The sequence below is a fragment of the Delphinapterus leucas genome, chromosome 2 (assembly GCF_059928025.1).
Source record: "Delphinapterus leucas isolate spDelLeu-1000000601 "Yukka" chromosome 2, BTC_Dleu_Yukka2, whole genome shotgun sequence".
In the NCBI taxonomy this organism is placed as follows: domain Eukaryota; kingdom Metazoa; phylum Chordata; class Mammalia; order Artiodactyla; family Monodontidae; genus Delphinapterus; species Delphinapterus leucas.
The window spans coordinates 66,147,695-66,163,096 of NC_143130.1; the positions used below are offsets into that span (position 1 = coordinate 66,147,695).

A 15,402-nucleotide genomic window follows, 5' to 3' on the forward strand; every position below is an offset into this window, starting at 1 on the left:
CTGAAATATCTTAATATTCTAAATGGAAAAGCAATAGATAGAAAAACTTTCAATTTGTGAATCAATATAACCAGCAAAAATATTAACATGGAATCTGATCAATTTACTTTTTAGCTTGTTATGTCTAGGTTTAAATAACTACAATGTTCTTTATATATAAACAGGAGGTTCTCAAGTTAAAAATAATCGATACTCAAGAGACTCTCAATATTTTTAGTGGAAGTCTTGTTCAGGCTTTGTTCAAAGCATTTGCTACATCTCTGGAAAATCACTCATGAGAACAAACCACATCACTCTCCTAAGACTGATAAATATCTTTTTATAAATACTTTGACTACAGTTATGTGTCAATGAACTGGTCAAGTTATCAATCAAAATGTCAACATATTATAAAAGGGGAACTCATATGAAGTTGTCCCTGATCAAAATATAAAGAGCAGATAAATCAAATGCTCTCCTACAAAGGTTATCTCTGAAAAAAACCTAAGATGTAAGTTTTATCTGAAAAACAGAAAACGTATGAAGCTAACACTTAGTATGAATAGGTAAACCAACTAAACCCCTTGTTTTTATAAAAAATATATTCATGCTCACAAAAAAAGACAAACTCTTGGCATCTAAAACTTAACTACACAAAATTAGCAACTCCTAATACTTTGGTGAACAGACTAGACAGCATTCTATGAAAATATAGACAGACATGTGCATATTTCATGTAATCTCATATTCCAGGCTTATTACCTGCTTTCTTCACTGAACAATATGTAACATCTTTGTCATGAGCATGGGTGGGTCTACAGTATTTTTCATTGTTGCATAATATTTCCCAGCAGGTATATACTATAATTTACTTAACCAACCTTATACTGAAAGACATTTAGAGATGTTCCACATATAACAATCCTAGATTAAAATCTTGTCCAATTTGATGGGGGGAAAAGAATTAGACCTAACTTGCATTTCTTTATTAGTGAAGCTGAACTTCACTAATTTTTCTGTGAAGATTTTGCTATTATTTTATGAGTTCAGTATGTAAATAGGAAGAGTAACCCCTTTGTTTTATGGATTGCTTTCTTCCCACAGCTTCTAACTTGCCTTTGAATCCTGCTTAATGGTGTTTAATTGCCACTTTTAATTTTTATGTAGGCAAATTTACGATGCGACACTTTTGTGATTTATGGATTTCATATGAAGTTTTTAAAAAGATCTCTATACCCAAAGACTATAAAAATTCATTCATGATTTAGTTCATTCCTTTAAACTGTTTCCATTAAAACTGTTGATCCACATGGAAATTATTTTTGTGTAGTAAGGGGGAAAGCAGGTATTCCATTTTATTTTAAGCCAAATGTCTAACCATTTACTTTAGGTCTCAGCTTAAACTGCACATCCTCAAACAAATCTTCTTCGACAGCTCCTCCCCCTCCAATTAGGTAAGGTTCCCTTGTATTACATCCTCACAGTACTTTGTACTCCAGTGCAACATATCACATTCTAACTCTGTAATCGCCATTTTATGTTTTTCCTGCTAGAATGTAAACCCCATGAGGACTATTTTATTACTGAGGTAGCCCTAGTACCTAGAAGAATCTTACTATAAGCGTTCAATTTCTTTTTAAAGAAAAGAGTGACTTCTTAATGATACCTGATAATAAATCTGAATTCCTTTATTTAGGAATATTTCTTAAAGATAGCAATATATTAGAGTTTATAGTTTTTGGTCCATTATAGAAGGCAAATAGCTTTCAAATACAGCCCAGGTAAACAGAATGGGGAGTTGAAGAATCCACTCATATTGCTGATCACAGCAGGCAGGCCTAGAAATTTTTTTCATTTAAGTTCCATTTTACAGAAATGTAACATTTTAAAATTTGTTCTTTATTTTTATTTATTACTTGCTTTGTCCACCAATGACTCTGCTATGGTTTTCTGAAAGATACTGAAGTCTAATTTATTTTTACTAAACATAACTTAAAACGGGTACTTAAACCTATTTCGCCAACTTCAATAATACATTGATTGTCCTTGTATTATATGACCCTACACTTAACCCTATAGTTTTGTTTGGAACTTCCTGAAGCTTTTCCCAGTTGATTATCATTTTACATAATTTTTTCACTTATTACACTGTTTTGACATTATATAGCTTTTCTTTCAAGAATAGTAAAAACTGCTTTTTGTTTCCTAAGCTTGATAGCCCTAATTAATTACTTAGACATAATTAAAATGTTTAATTGTATTCAAATGCTCACTTTGGCCAAAATCCTACCCACCCTACCCCCAATATTCTCTATACTGACAGCCTCCATTTTCTTCTGGTACCCATTGTTATTGAAGTCTGTGATCAAAATAATTCTCATTTTATAATTCAAATCATTTTTCAACTGACAGGTATACAAGGTTTCTTCATTCTTTAAGTTTAGTTCTGTACGGTTTAACTTAGCATTTAACTTTCTCTTTTGAAATGCCATTCAGGTAGTAATTACTTCAAGAGCTTTTAGTTATTAAGACCTACTTGATATGTACCCAGCCTTTGCTAATTTTCCTCCTTGTCTACCATCTACTAATTCCTTCTTTGTCCTTTTCTTCTCTTACGTATCTCCATTTTCCATAGTATCTGCTCTATTTCTTGCTGTTGCCAACGTGGTTTTATCTTCTGCAAGATTATTGTTTGTCCCTTTATTTTTTTTCTTAGTTCCGTCCGCTTCCTTTTCATCTTGTTCTGTTGTTTCATCAATTTATCTTTGATCCCTTATCTCATAGAGTCTATGTTTACTTTAATCTTCTTAAAAGAACAAAGAAGGTTTTTTCAGCCTGCTAATTATGATAGTTTTCTTAAGGACTACTACTATGCTCAAGAATACAGGTGGATTCTTAACTCCCCACAGTTTGTATACCTGGTCACTACATATTTGAAAGTTCCTTCAGTTTGCTGGCTCTTACATATACCCTTGCCTGTGAAAAACAGACCAAAATGAAGAGAGACTAATTCAGTGTGAAGCACTGAGGTTCAGGTACCTTGTTTAATGAGTTAACACACATATTTCTCTCTGCTTCACTGACTTTGGTCAACAGCTGCAAAGATTATGGTAGGACACTGCTGCCCTCCTTTCCTGCAAAATTTGCCCATCCTTTTGAGAAAATCATACTGATGAAAAGAAAAACAGAATAGCAGTGTGATTTTTCCTTCAGTCCAGCCTTTCCTCGGTGGGGCAAGGGCATGATTAGAGTATCCCCACCCCATCTCTCACATGGCTTAAATTAAAGATTTTTAGAATGGCTGGGAATTCCCTGGAGGTCCAGTGGTTAGGACTCTGTGCTCTCACTGCCAGGGCCCTGGGTTCGATCCCTGATCGGGGAACTAAGATCCTGCAAGACCCAAAACCAAAAAGATTGTTAGAAGGGCGATTTGAGAGGTTCTTCAGTAGAGATTATAAATCCTCTTCTCTCTCTAAGGTTCTTTCTGTTCATTCAGTATGTTTATATAAATATAGTTAAGCAAACTGGCACTTAATCAGCCAACCTTCCAGAAAATCTAGATCTTAATTTTTCATTTTCCTTGACTATTAGACAGAAATACACCACATAACAAGAATTAAATTTCAAGGCAGGAGGAGTTACAGCTTAAAAACTATGTCTGGTTATGGAGAGGGGAGACATGGCAGGTGAGGTATATCACTGGCTAAAGTTTCTTCTTGAATTCTGAATGACTAGCACCACTGTTTGCCATGTCAATATTTAATTTCGTCATTATGAGTTTATTTTAAAAGCCACTAGGGCTTCATACTTCATAAAAAGATCACTGTTGATGTTGTACTTATTTTCACAACAAAATCGGAAAAGCAAAACTGTTAAGCTAATTTAAAGTTATATACTGGGCTTTTCTACTGCTTATTTTTGGGTTACCAGAGTTCAATTCTCCTTATAGGTCTTTAATGCTCCCATATATTTTTATACATCACTTATCTACTACTATAAGCCTGAGAGAGAGCTAAAACACACAAACATATATATGAAAATTTATAAAAATAATTTCATATATATATATATATCCACAAATAAACATGTATAGAAGTAAATGAACTTTTACTTCTAAATAACCAAATAATTTTTGTTTCACATTCTCATGTGGCATTTTATGGGTACCAGACTTCAATTTCAAAAGGCAACAAAACAGTTACAATTATTCTATACTTTATGTTCTGACAAAGCACTAAAAAAGATCTGTGACATCAACATCTCTTCTAGGAACTGCCATTTCAACCATCCTTTGCCCCATTAACCTGCTTCTAAACGGTGTAATTCTTTCCACTTTTAGAAAAGTATATTTAAGGAAAAATATCAAAGGTGCAAAGGAAAAGATTTTCATTTATATCTTAAGGATGAATAAAAACTGTCATATTTATAAAAAGCAAAAATAATAATGAAAACGTGTCTTAAACCAGCAAAACAGAACAAGAGGGTAGACACACCAGGAGATAAGGCTTTCTCCAGTCTTTATATATAAACATTATTTTCAGAGCTTATTCCTCATCTTCCATAGAAAGAAGCCAGTAGACCTAATACTGTATGGTAGTATATGCAAGTCATTAAGAATTACTGAAGAGTTCTTTTTCTTTTGGGGAATGAGATTAGAACTGATGATTTGAGCACTATTTTTCATTTACAACCCCCTTAAACCTTAAAATAAAACTTAAAACCTTTCAATAACTTTAACCGTGTTACTTAGATAAAAATTTAAATTTAAAAAGGGCTCCTGAAGTAGAAGGTAAACGTTAAACATATTAGAAGATTTACCACATTCTTTGTGGTTTTTAAAGGTATTCTTTCAAAAGGACTAAAATTAGAATGTAAGGTTAACTAGCAAACACATGAACCTCTACTAAGTAAAGTTCAGAATTCCAGAGAACTAGTTAACTAAGGATTTAGGGATAGAAAATCTTTTTTTCTAAGGAAGACTTTTGGTCCTCGTAAGAAAAAAGATCTAATCAGGACATACACAAGTCTATAAAAACTTGCTTTCAAAGTTTTGGGTTTTTTATGCTAGTCTAAAAGATAAATTTAGCTCATATTTTAATATTATTATACATGGTTTATAGCTAAGTAAATGCACTGATTATGTATTTTTAAGAAAGAAATACTTTTTGAGATTCTGATAGATTTTTTTCCCCTATAGGGGAAAATGCAACCTAAAACAAAACAAAACCAAAAACCCAGCAGGACACTAAAAAAAATCTCCTGAGCTTGCTTACTGCTGAACAAAAGACCACTTGACAAAAAAGTTACTAAATACTGATAATATTACTTTCAAGTTGCAGTACAAAAATCTTATTGTATAATTTTTAAGAACCTTTCTGTGTTCTTCCATACTTTATCCTTTTGGTTCTAAGCCTTGATGAAGGCAAGTGTATTAAGAAAACTAACCACAGCGAAACAGATCTAAGATAACTCCATCTAGGCTTGAATTAGCAAAATCATAACAGAAACACAATAACTATGCCATCTTCCAAAAAGGCTCCCATTCCCATTTATTACAGAACAATTTAAATACACAAAAGCCAAAAGAAAAATAACTTGAACTCCCACATACCCACCATCCAGCTTTATCTATTATTAATATTTTGCTAATTAAGACTTTTTGGAAGAACAAGACTTCATTCTCATATGAACTTTCAAGGCAGATCTGAAACTACGCCAGACATTGTAAGAAGAAGCTAATAACTAACTATCCCCTTCATAACAGAGAAGAGAGAACTCTATACTAGAGGCCTCAGAAGACACAGATGCTCGTTTCACTGGGTATTCCAGCCACACTTAAATATGCATGTGTCATCTTCACTGGTAGTTGTCCATGTTCTTTGGCTTGATTATGATTATTCCAATTTACCAAGTTCTTCTAACCTGAAACCCCTGGCACTTCAACAACTGTACAGTACCCAAAACATTCTAACTTATTTACACATGCTCATTCTCCTCCCCTGAGGATCCAAAGCTTTTATTAATTTCTCAAAAGAGACCATGGCTCTCAAGAGACCACGGCCCCCAAAACGACAAGAACCAATACTATTTTTTAAAACTATGTTCTACTTTGGGCTTCCCTGGTGGCGCAGTGGTTGATGAGAGTCCGCCTGCCAATGCAGGCGACACGGGTTCATGCCCCGGTCCGGGAGGATCCCACATGCCGCGGAGCGGCTGGGGCTGTGAGCCATGGCCGCTGAGCCTGCGCGTCCGGAGCCTGTGCTCCGCAACGGGAGAGGCCACAACAGTGAGAGGCCCGCGTACCGCAAAAAAAAAAAAACAAAAAAACCCACTATGTTTTACTTCAAAGAAAACAAAGACAGTGGTTTCTGTGCCCTCTGTCCAGAAACGTGCATGCAAGGGAAGTCTACACCCTCTGCTCTGCTCAATGGTCTTTTCCTCCTGTTACACATGAACAGCACAACTCAGTAAATAAAATGAAATAAACTACTTGTGATTTATGCAATAATGGGTCTGATTCCAATTAAAGACAAAAATGATTTCTTTGAGTACAAAAAGAAATACCCTTTTATTATTCTGATAATGGTGTTTCAATAATATTTAATGGAAGCCCACAGGTTGTCAATGTTAAGAGCCTATAAACCAAAGTATGTTTAAAAATCTCGCTAGGCTAAAACCAAGAATAAGCATCAAAATATGAGACAGTATATAACTAAGATCATTTTTACATAGTTCCCTCGCAGATTAACCAACCATATGTGGGAACTGTGCTAGTTAGCGGCAACGTTAATTGCTTTGACTAACGGAAAGAGACCTACAGCTATTTGCAGTATGTCATTCTAAGTATGCAAGAGGTAGGAGGAGAATGCTTAGGGAAGTATAGAAAATAGTACCTAACTTCAGGAAGTCAAAATGACTTAACAGTAAATGTGATAAGAATTCAGGGAATAAGGAGATCCAGGGGGCATCATACAACCCAGGACAAGAACTAGAAAACTGCTAGTACTTCAGAAACCCTCCAAACATCCCTTTCTCAGTAACAAGCTCCTTTTTCCCCCAGAGATAATCACTACCCCATTTTTCTTTATAGTTTTACCACCTAAATATGCACCCTTAAAGAACTTATTTTTGCCTGTTTTTGAATTTCATATAAACAGAACCATATAGGGGATAAGTATTCTGTCGAATTTGTTTTCCTTTCACTCAATGTAACAGTTTTTAAGATTCATCTATGTAGTCACTCGTAGCTCTAGTTCATTTATATTTAATTGCTGAACAGTTATATAAATATACCACAATTGTGTATCTATCTATAGACATTTGGGTTGTTTGTAGTTTGGAGCCGGTATGGGTAACGCTGCTATGAACATCCTTATATACAACTTTCAGTTTAGACATGCATATTTCTTTCTGTTAGGTACATATATCTGTGAGTGGAATTACTGGGTCAAAGATATGCATGCAAATGCTAAGAGAAAAAAATAAAAATTTTACATTTCGTTCTAAAATCATTTATTTTAACAACTTATCTGTAGACTCCTTTGGATTTTCAATGTAAACAATTCATATCATCTGTGAATATTAACTATTTAGCATCTGCCTTACAACCATTATACTTTATTATTATTATTTTCAGTATACTACTGGCTAGGATCTCCTTCAGTATGAAGTGAATGTTGAACATAAGTGAAGATAACAGACATCCATGTCTTGAACTCCATCTAAAAGAAATATTTTCAACATCTCAGCATGAACTATGATATCTCCTACAGATGTTTTTACAGATTAGATTAAGAAAGTTCCCTTTAATGCCCAGTTTGCTAATGGTTTCTTTTTAAAATCATGAATGATTACTAATTTTTAGCAACTGCTCCTCTGCATCTACTGAAATACTATTCTCATTAATTTGTTAACTGACCAACCATATTTAATTGTTTCAGGTTAAACCAACCTAGCATTCCTGGGATAAATCTCAGCTGGCCATGCTGGAATATTATCTTTTTTATGTATTGCTGAATTCAATTTGCAAATACTTTGTGTTTTTGTTTCCTTTTGTTTGCATCTATTTACATGATAAAACCTGTTATTTTTCTTTGGGTTTTTGTATCAAGATTGTGATAGACTTAAGAAGGTAAAGGATCCTCTTTTTCTGTTTTCTAATATAAAGTTATATACGGTTAGAGCTACTGTCTCATTAAATGTTGGTAGAAATTTCTAATATATCCATCTGGACTTGGACTTTATAGAAAATTTCACTGTATAGTTATAGCCCCATATGGGTTTTTTATTTCTTATGTAAATTTTTATGGATTGCAAATTTCTAAGAACTTATCCATTTCATGTAAAATTTCAAATTTCAACACAGTTATTCACAATATCTTATGAGGCTGGGTTTTTGCGGGTTTTTTAAAATATCTGCAGGATCCAAAGTGACATTCCTTTTCATTACTGATATTATTTGTGTTTTCTTTTCTTGGCTAATCTCATCTTTTGGCTTCTTAATCCCCTTTACTGTATGTTTCTTTTCCATTTTATTAAAGTCTGCTCTGTTATTTCTTCTTCTATTTTCTCTTAATTTATTTTGTTGCTCTTTTTCTATCTTGACACATCTAGCTCATTAACTTGAGGCTTAAGATGAATGCTTAGCTCATTATTATCCTGATACATGCAATTAACACTCATTTATACACTTTTTAGCAGAAATTAGGCTGCATTCCACAATTTGTCCCCTTAACATTCAAATAGTTGCTTAAACAACTATTAAATATTATGAATATTTGAGACTTTAATCAACACTGATAGAATTTTAAATATTGGCTTAAAAAATATAAAGGCTAGGTACAACATAAAGCCATCTATATTAATTAAAAGGTAGCACTGTTTCTAAATACATTTTCCATGATTACACTATTCTAGCTTAGCACTTATTTTCTTTCACCTACTGAGGTATCATCCTACCATCACTTCCACTTTTGCTATTGAGAAGTCAGCTGTTCTCTAGAAGAATGTAAGTATAATATACACTTTCTATATCTATTTTTCCCTCTATATACATTACATATACACACACAGTTTCACACTTTTTAAAAGTAATCTTTCTTGCATCTTTATTGCTTTTATGGTTTTCTCTTTATTTTTATAGTTTCACTATGATGTTTTAAAATGTGGATTTCTTTTTACCATATTTCATAAAATCTAAAATACTTTGGGGGGCTTCCCTGGTGGTGCAGTGGTTGGGAATCCGCCTGCCAATGCAGGGGACACGTGTTCGAGCTCTGGGCCAGGAGGATCCCACATGCCGTGCAGCAACTAAGCCCGTGTGCCACAGCTACTGAGCCTGCGCTCTAGAGCCCACGAGCCACAACTGAAGCCCGCGTGTCTGGAGCCCGTGCTCCACAACGAGAGAGGCCACCGCAATTAGAGGCCCGCGCACCGCCATGAGTAGTAGACCCCGCTCAGGGCAACTAGAGAAAGCCCACGAGCAGCAACAAAGACCCCGTGCAGCCAAAATTAACTAATTAATTAATTTAAAAAAATAAAATAATATGTTTTGGTACCAAAATTTCATGATCTTATCAGAAAGTGAAACGGGAAAATTTTCACTTAAGTCACATTTTCAATCTTGTTGGACTGTAAGGTGCCGTCAATTGAAAGATGCATTCAGATTTCAGACAGATTTCTAAGATGTGAAAAACTACATCTTAGAATCAATGAAACAGTATTTTATTATGCACGGGAACTGTCAAGCTTCTTAGGGCAATTTTGTCTCTTACCAATCTGGAAAATTAGCCATTTTACCTTCGAATATCATCTCTGCCCCATTTTCTCCTCTTTTTCTAAACTCAAGGGAGACCTTCTTGTTCTATCTTCTATTTTCTTAACTTGTGTATTTTCCATCTTTTAGTGTGTGTGCTTAATTCTGAAGTGTTTTGATCTTCTAGTACACTAAACCTCTCTTTAGCTTTGTCCAACCTGCTGTTAAACTAATCCACTGAGTTAATTTTGCTTATTTTGTCTAATAAGTTGTTTTTTCAAATCTGTACAACAGCTCATACTTTCTAGTTCCCTTATGATAGCATACCCATTTTAGTCTATGTCTGACTAATTCTAACATGTGGAGTCCCAAATTAGTATGTTTTCATTACAAAAATAATTTGAGGAAGTAGTCTGAGGCCTTACTGTTCTTTCCCTCGAAAAGATTTACACTTGCTTCTGTGCCTGGGTACATTAACAGCCTGGGACCATCTTAATCTAAGTTCAAGGCTTAAGGTTTTCTGGGCCACCCAGATGACCTAAATATATCTTCAGTCTTTAGAGGAGCTGGTTTACCTAATCCCCACTCTCAGTGGGCCGAGAACTCCAACTTTTTTCCCACTAACCAAAGGCCAACAAAAATCACAGCTCAGTCTCTTGGCCACCTCTTCTGGATCAGCACATACTTCTAGGACAAAGCAGACTGCGGTGCTTGGTTCATTTGTCTAGATTTCCACATTCTCTTGGGCCTTAACACTGTAATTCCTATTTTTCTAATTCTTTGATATTCTTTTTTTTTTAATTTATGTATTCATTTATTTATTTTCGGCTGCTTTGGGTCTTTGTTGCTGTGCGTGGGCTTTCTACTAGTTGTGGCGAGTGGGGGCTACTGTTCGTTGCTGTGCACGGGCTTCTCATTGCGGTGGCTTCTCTTGTTGTGGAGCACAGGCTCTAGGCATGCAGGCTTCAGTAGTTGTGGCACATGGGCTCAGTAGTTGTGGCTCGTGGGCTCTAGAGCGCCGGTTCAGTAGTTGTAGCGCAAGGGCTGAGTTGCTCCGCGGCATGTGGGATCTTCCCAGACCAGGGCTCGAACCCATGTCCCCTGCACTGGCAGGCAGATTCTTAACCACTGCGCCACCAGGGAAGTCCATTCTTTGATCTTGATTTTTTAAAAGATGTTTCAATATTTCATCTAGCTTGTATTATTGTATTTAGTGGATGGAATAGTCCAAATTACCAGAAGTTTCCCAGTCTCCTGTATTTTCTGTCTCAGTTAAAACTCCTTCACATCTCTTACATCAACACTCTGCTTTCAATTAACTGTCACCAACCTAAGTCAAGCCAACATTTTCCTTTTATCTGTATTATTGAAATAGTCTTCCAATTCGCCTTCCTGCCTCCAATCAGCTCATACTGCTACTGTAAGATTTTTTTCTACAATAATGCTCTTGTATTACATTTCTGCGTGAAACAACTTACTCAATATGAAAGAAGTCCAAATTTATTTGCTAAGCATTCAAGGTCCTTCCTACTAAACACATCCAATCATTTCCCCTCTATTCTTCATGTACTCTAACCACTCTAAATCTCATTACCATTCAATACATGTTCCTTAAACTCCCTCCACACCAACTTATTTTCTGAACCTGAAATGCCCAGATTTCCACATTGCCCTTCCACACCCCGCCCTTCCAGGTGAAATCAAATGCCATCTCATCAATAAATTCTTTCTCACCTAAGTCAGAAATAGCCTTTTATGGAGCCAGAAGGGAAAAGCTCCACGTGCCTCTTTGTCTGCGTGGGCCAGAGAGTTCTGCATGCAGACTAGCAGGCCAAGATCTGAGCCACAGCAGCATTTTTATTTCAGATTTTAATAACCTTTTGTATGTGTTGAAAACCAAACCTTTTTAACAAGTTTTTTAAGCTTGTCATAAAAAACAGGCGTCTTTTACAGTGAAAAACACACAGGGGAAAAAATCATCTATTTTGATGCACCCTTTGATAATGATAAAACGCCTCACACATCACTCTCTATAGTGCACAAAATGAATGAGTTCTGGGCTAAGTAGAAAAAAAGGTCATGTTGTTTTTGTTTTCTTTTAGAATCATTACCTTCTACCATCTTTTAACCATCTGATCTCTATAGTAGAAACACTATCATAATTAACATAGTTAAGTGTGAAACTTGTCTTATTTTAATGTAAAGATACTTCCTGGGCTTCCCTGGTGGCGCAGTGGTTGAGAGTCCGCCTGCCGATGCAGGGGACGCGGGTTCGTGCCCCGGTCCAGGAGGACCCCATGTGCCGCAGAGTGGCTGGGCCCGTGGGCCATGGCTGCTGGGCCTGCGCGTCTGGAACCTGTGCTCCGCAGCAGGAGAGGCCACAGCAGTGAGGGGCCCGCACACCGGAAAAAAAAAAAAAAAAAAATGCTTCCTTTTTCCTACAGGCAGTCCCTCTCCTTCCTCACAACCCTACTGTGCAGGTACTATTGTTGCTCTTGTCAATATTTTCAGAAATGTTATTTTTTTTTAAGTGAAATTCTAGCCCACACTTTGATGTCATGTGTTCCCTCTATCTTTCAAATTTCAAGGTTCCCCCTGACCCTCTCCCTTACCCCAGGAAGCCTTGGAGACCTTACCCTGGCTCTCTGGACTTTGCATACTTTAAATAATATAACTACCCTTAATTACCTGAAAAAAAAAAAAAGCTTCATAATTTTCATACCTTATTATTTATTTTAATGGGTTGTTAATTTCAGTCCTGTAGTTTCATTTTGTTTAGATAGGGCTAGACAAGAAAAAAAATAAAGACAACCATATTCAGTAGTGGGAAAAAAGAGAAACAAATAACCTTTTATGTATTCCCATAAAACTTTGTATCTAAGTACCTTGGGGATAGAAACTACATATGATACATTGTTGCGTGTACCTCTTCATCACTAAACTTCTGCTCAATGTCTTACACATAACTAATAGGCAAAAACATTCTTGAAATTTATAAAGCAGCAAGATGGCAGGGAGACTAGGGACAACAGAATGGATTTAACAAATAAAAAATAAAAGTAAGTTCACATCAGGTAACTAAAGGAAAAAACTGCTCCAAGTTCATACAGCTAGTAGGTGGTAGAGCAAAGATCCATGTTCTTAACCACTATAGTATAATAAGACAGTACATTTGCTGCTTTCCACACACTGCTCCCCAATAATACCTGAGTTGTTTAAAGAGGAAAGACCTCACTTTACAGTAGAATAGTAATGAATGCTATCACAAAAGCCAGGCATCTGACAAACCAAATTTACTTTCACATTCCAGCAGTTAACTGTGAAATGATATACTATTATTAATGTGTTTAAGGAAAGCTCCATACTATCATAATAACATACAAGGGCTAACTCTAGTACCTAATCACTAAATGGGTGTTAATGCTTCAGAATGAAAAGTGAAAAGCTATTTGTAACATAGTCTGGAAAAGACTGATAGCAGTTTTTAAGATTCTTTGATCCTACCAGTCCATTTAAAGTAGTGAGTCATCAGACACCTGTATTTCCCCTCACCTCAGACAGGCCAGTTAACTCATTAACACTCACCTTATATACTATCAACTAAAATGAGTCTTAAAATACCTGTAAGAGAAGAAATCTCAGCTGCAGGAAAGAAGATAACTGACTTTTTCCTTGTTACCAACTTTAAAGGAGCTTAATTTGGCACAGGGTGGCTGTGGTGGGGGTGTTTTGGCTCTAACTCCTGCCAAACGAAAATCTGATTTACATGCACGTAATAAGTTAAATAAAAGTTCTATTGTAGAAAACAAAACCTAGAATGGGCTGAATTTAATTAAAATATTTACTGAACACTAACTATATATATTAGGAGTTGTGTTAGGTGCTAGGAATGAAAGACTAGTGAGTTATTTTCTACACAAGGAACTCTAACAGAAGTGGTGAAATATTAAACCAAATACATATTAAAGCACAAAGGAAAGAGTAATTAACTGTCTTGAGGAATAAGAAAAGTCATCTTAGACGTAAACCTTAAGTAGGGTTTTGAAGAACAATCAGGACACAGGACAATAAGAAAGGCATGCTAGGAGAGGGCCCATGACAGTATAATTCCAAAGGTGCTCCCTAGAGCTGTGGAGCTAACAGCCTACATTGACACACACAGAAACCCTGTGGTCAGATAAAGGAAACATTTCCAAAGTTGAGGCAACACAAAAATGAATTTGGTGACCACCTTAGAAGTTCTGTACTACTAATGTGTAGTATAAGAAATAAAGAGGGGACTTCCCTGGTGCCGCAGTGGTTAAGAATCCGCCTGCCAATGCAGGGGACCCGGGTTCAAGCCCTGGTCCAGGAAGATCCCACATGCCGTGGAGCAACTAAGCCTGCGTGCCTCAACTACTGAAGCCCACGTGCCTAGAGCCCACACTCCACAACAAGAGAAGCTACCGCAATGAGAAGCCCGCGCACCGCAACAAAGAGTAGCCCTCGCTCTCCACAACTAGAGAAAAGCCCATGCGCAGCAACGAAGACGTAGCCAAAAATAAATTAATTTAAATAAATAAAGAGAAGATTCAGAAAGGCAGACAGAAGCTGGAATTGTCATAAAAAGAAAGAGAAAGACAACTCACTTTCTCAGTCTCTCCTGCTGGGAGGATAAATGCCTGGCAGGAGCAGGGTGATCTTTAGTTTATGTATAGTACTGAAGAAGGGTCAATGAGAAATTCATTCTACCAAAGAGGTAAGGAGATACCCAGCTTTCAAAGGCTGCAATAGCAGAAGTACTAGTCATGGTGTCTCATGCCCAATATTTGATGCTACGAGCTGTGATGCCTGTGCCCAATGACAACAGCAACAGCTCTTCCATTAGAATAATTTGACTCTGATTTCTGGCATTTTCTTGGACTCACATACTTCGTGGCTGATTCTCAATACGTAATGTCTTTTCCACTTAACCTCTTAAAGTTTGTTTACAACTAAAAATCCTGACTGATAACACCGGAAAAGGAGACAGTTCAAGATATGACAAATGAAATAATGGAAGGAACATCCCACAAAAATTATGATGGAATCAAAGCCCAGATGGAAAGGTTGGCCTTAAAGAAGAAGGACAGATTTGTTATTGCTTCATTTCTGATTCTCCGATTTTCTCTGTTTTGCTTCACCTGTAGAAGCATGGGAAGAAACCCAGTGAATAGAGAAAATTCTATTTAATTTGTAAAACAGAAATGAAATAAATCTATAGAGTTGAAAAGCAGAAGGCTGGATAAGAAAGAAAACAGCAAAGGTCTGGAAAACGGCTACTAGAGACAAGAGACCAAAAAGTTAAAATGGCCCCTCCCCACCTGCACCAAAACGTATTTTTAAAAAGAATAAATCGCTCGGTTTTAGGATCAGGACAGATCTGTTTAAACTGTAGACTAGAAGGCCGGGGGGGCAAGTAAGAAGAATTACTGGCAAGAATCTATTTATACTTTTATTGCCCTCACTGGACCATGAATTCCTCCCTCCAGGGCTGGGACTATGGCTCACTAATGAATAAAATAAAAGAAACATTTGTATGCCTAGTATATGGAAATAAGAAAGAAGAGTAGAGAGGACTAAATTTACAATTACACTTCACAATTTTGACTAAGAATCATCTTTAAGTATGTCAAATGAATCGAAATAAC

At 36.2% G+C, this 15,402-nt stretch overlaps 1 protein-coding gene across 1 annotated transcript in view; it reads right to left on the reverse strand.

The window, feature by feature from the left end:
- ARIH1 (ariadne RBR E3 ubiquitin protein ligase 1) overlaps nt 1-15,402 on the reverse strand; it is a 113,095-nt gene that overhangs the window by 52,750 nt on the left and 44,943 nt on the right. The gene's annotated exons all lie outside the window — the stretch shown is intronic.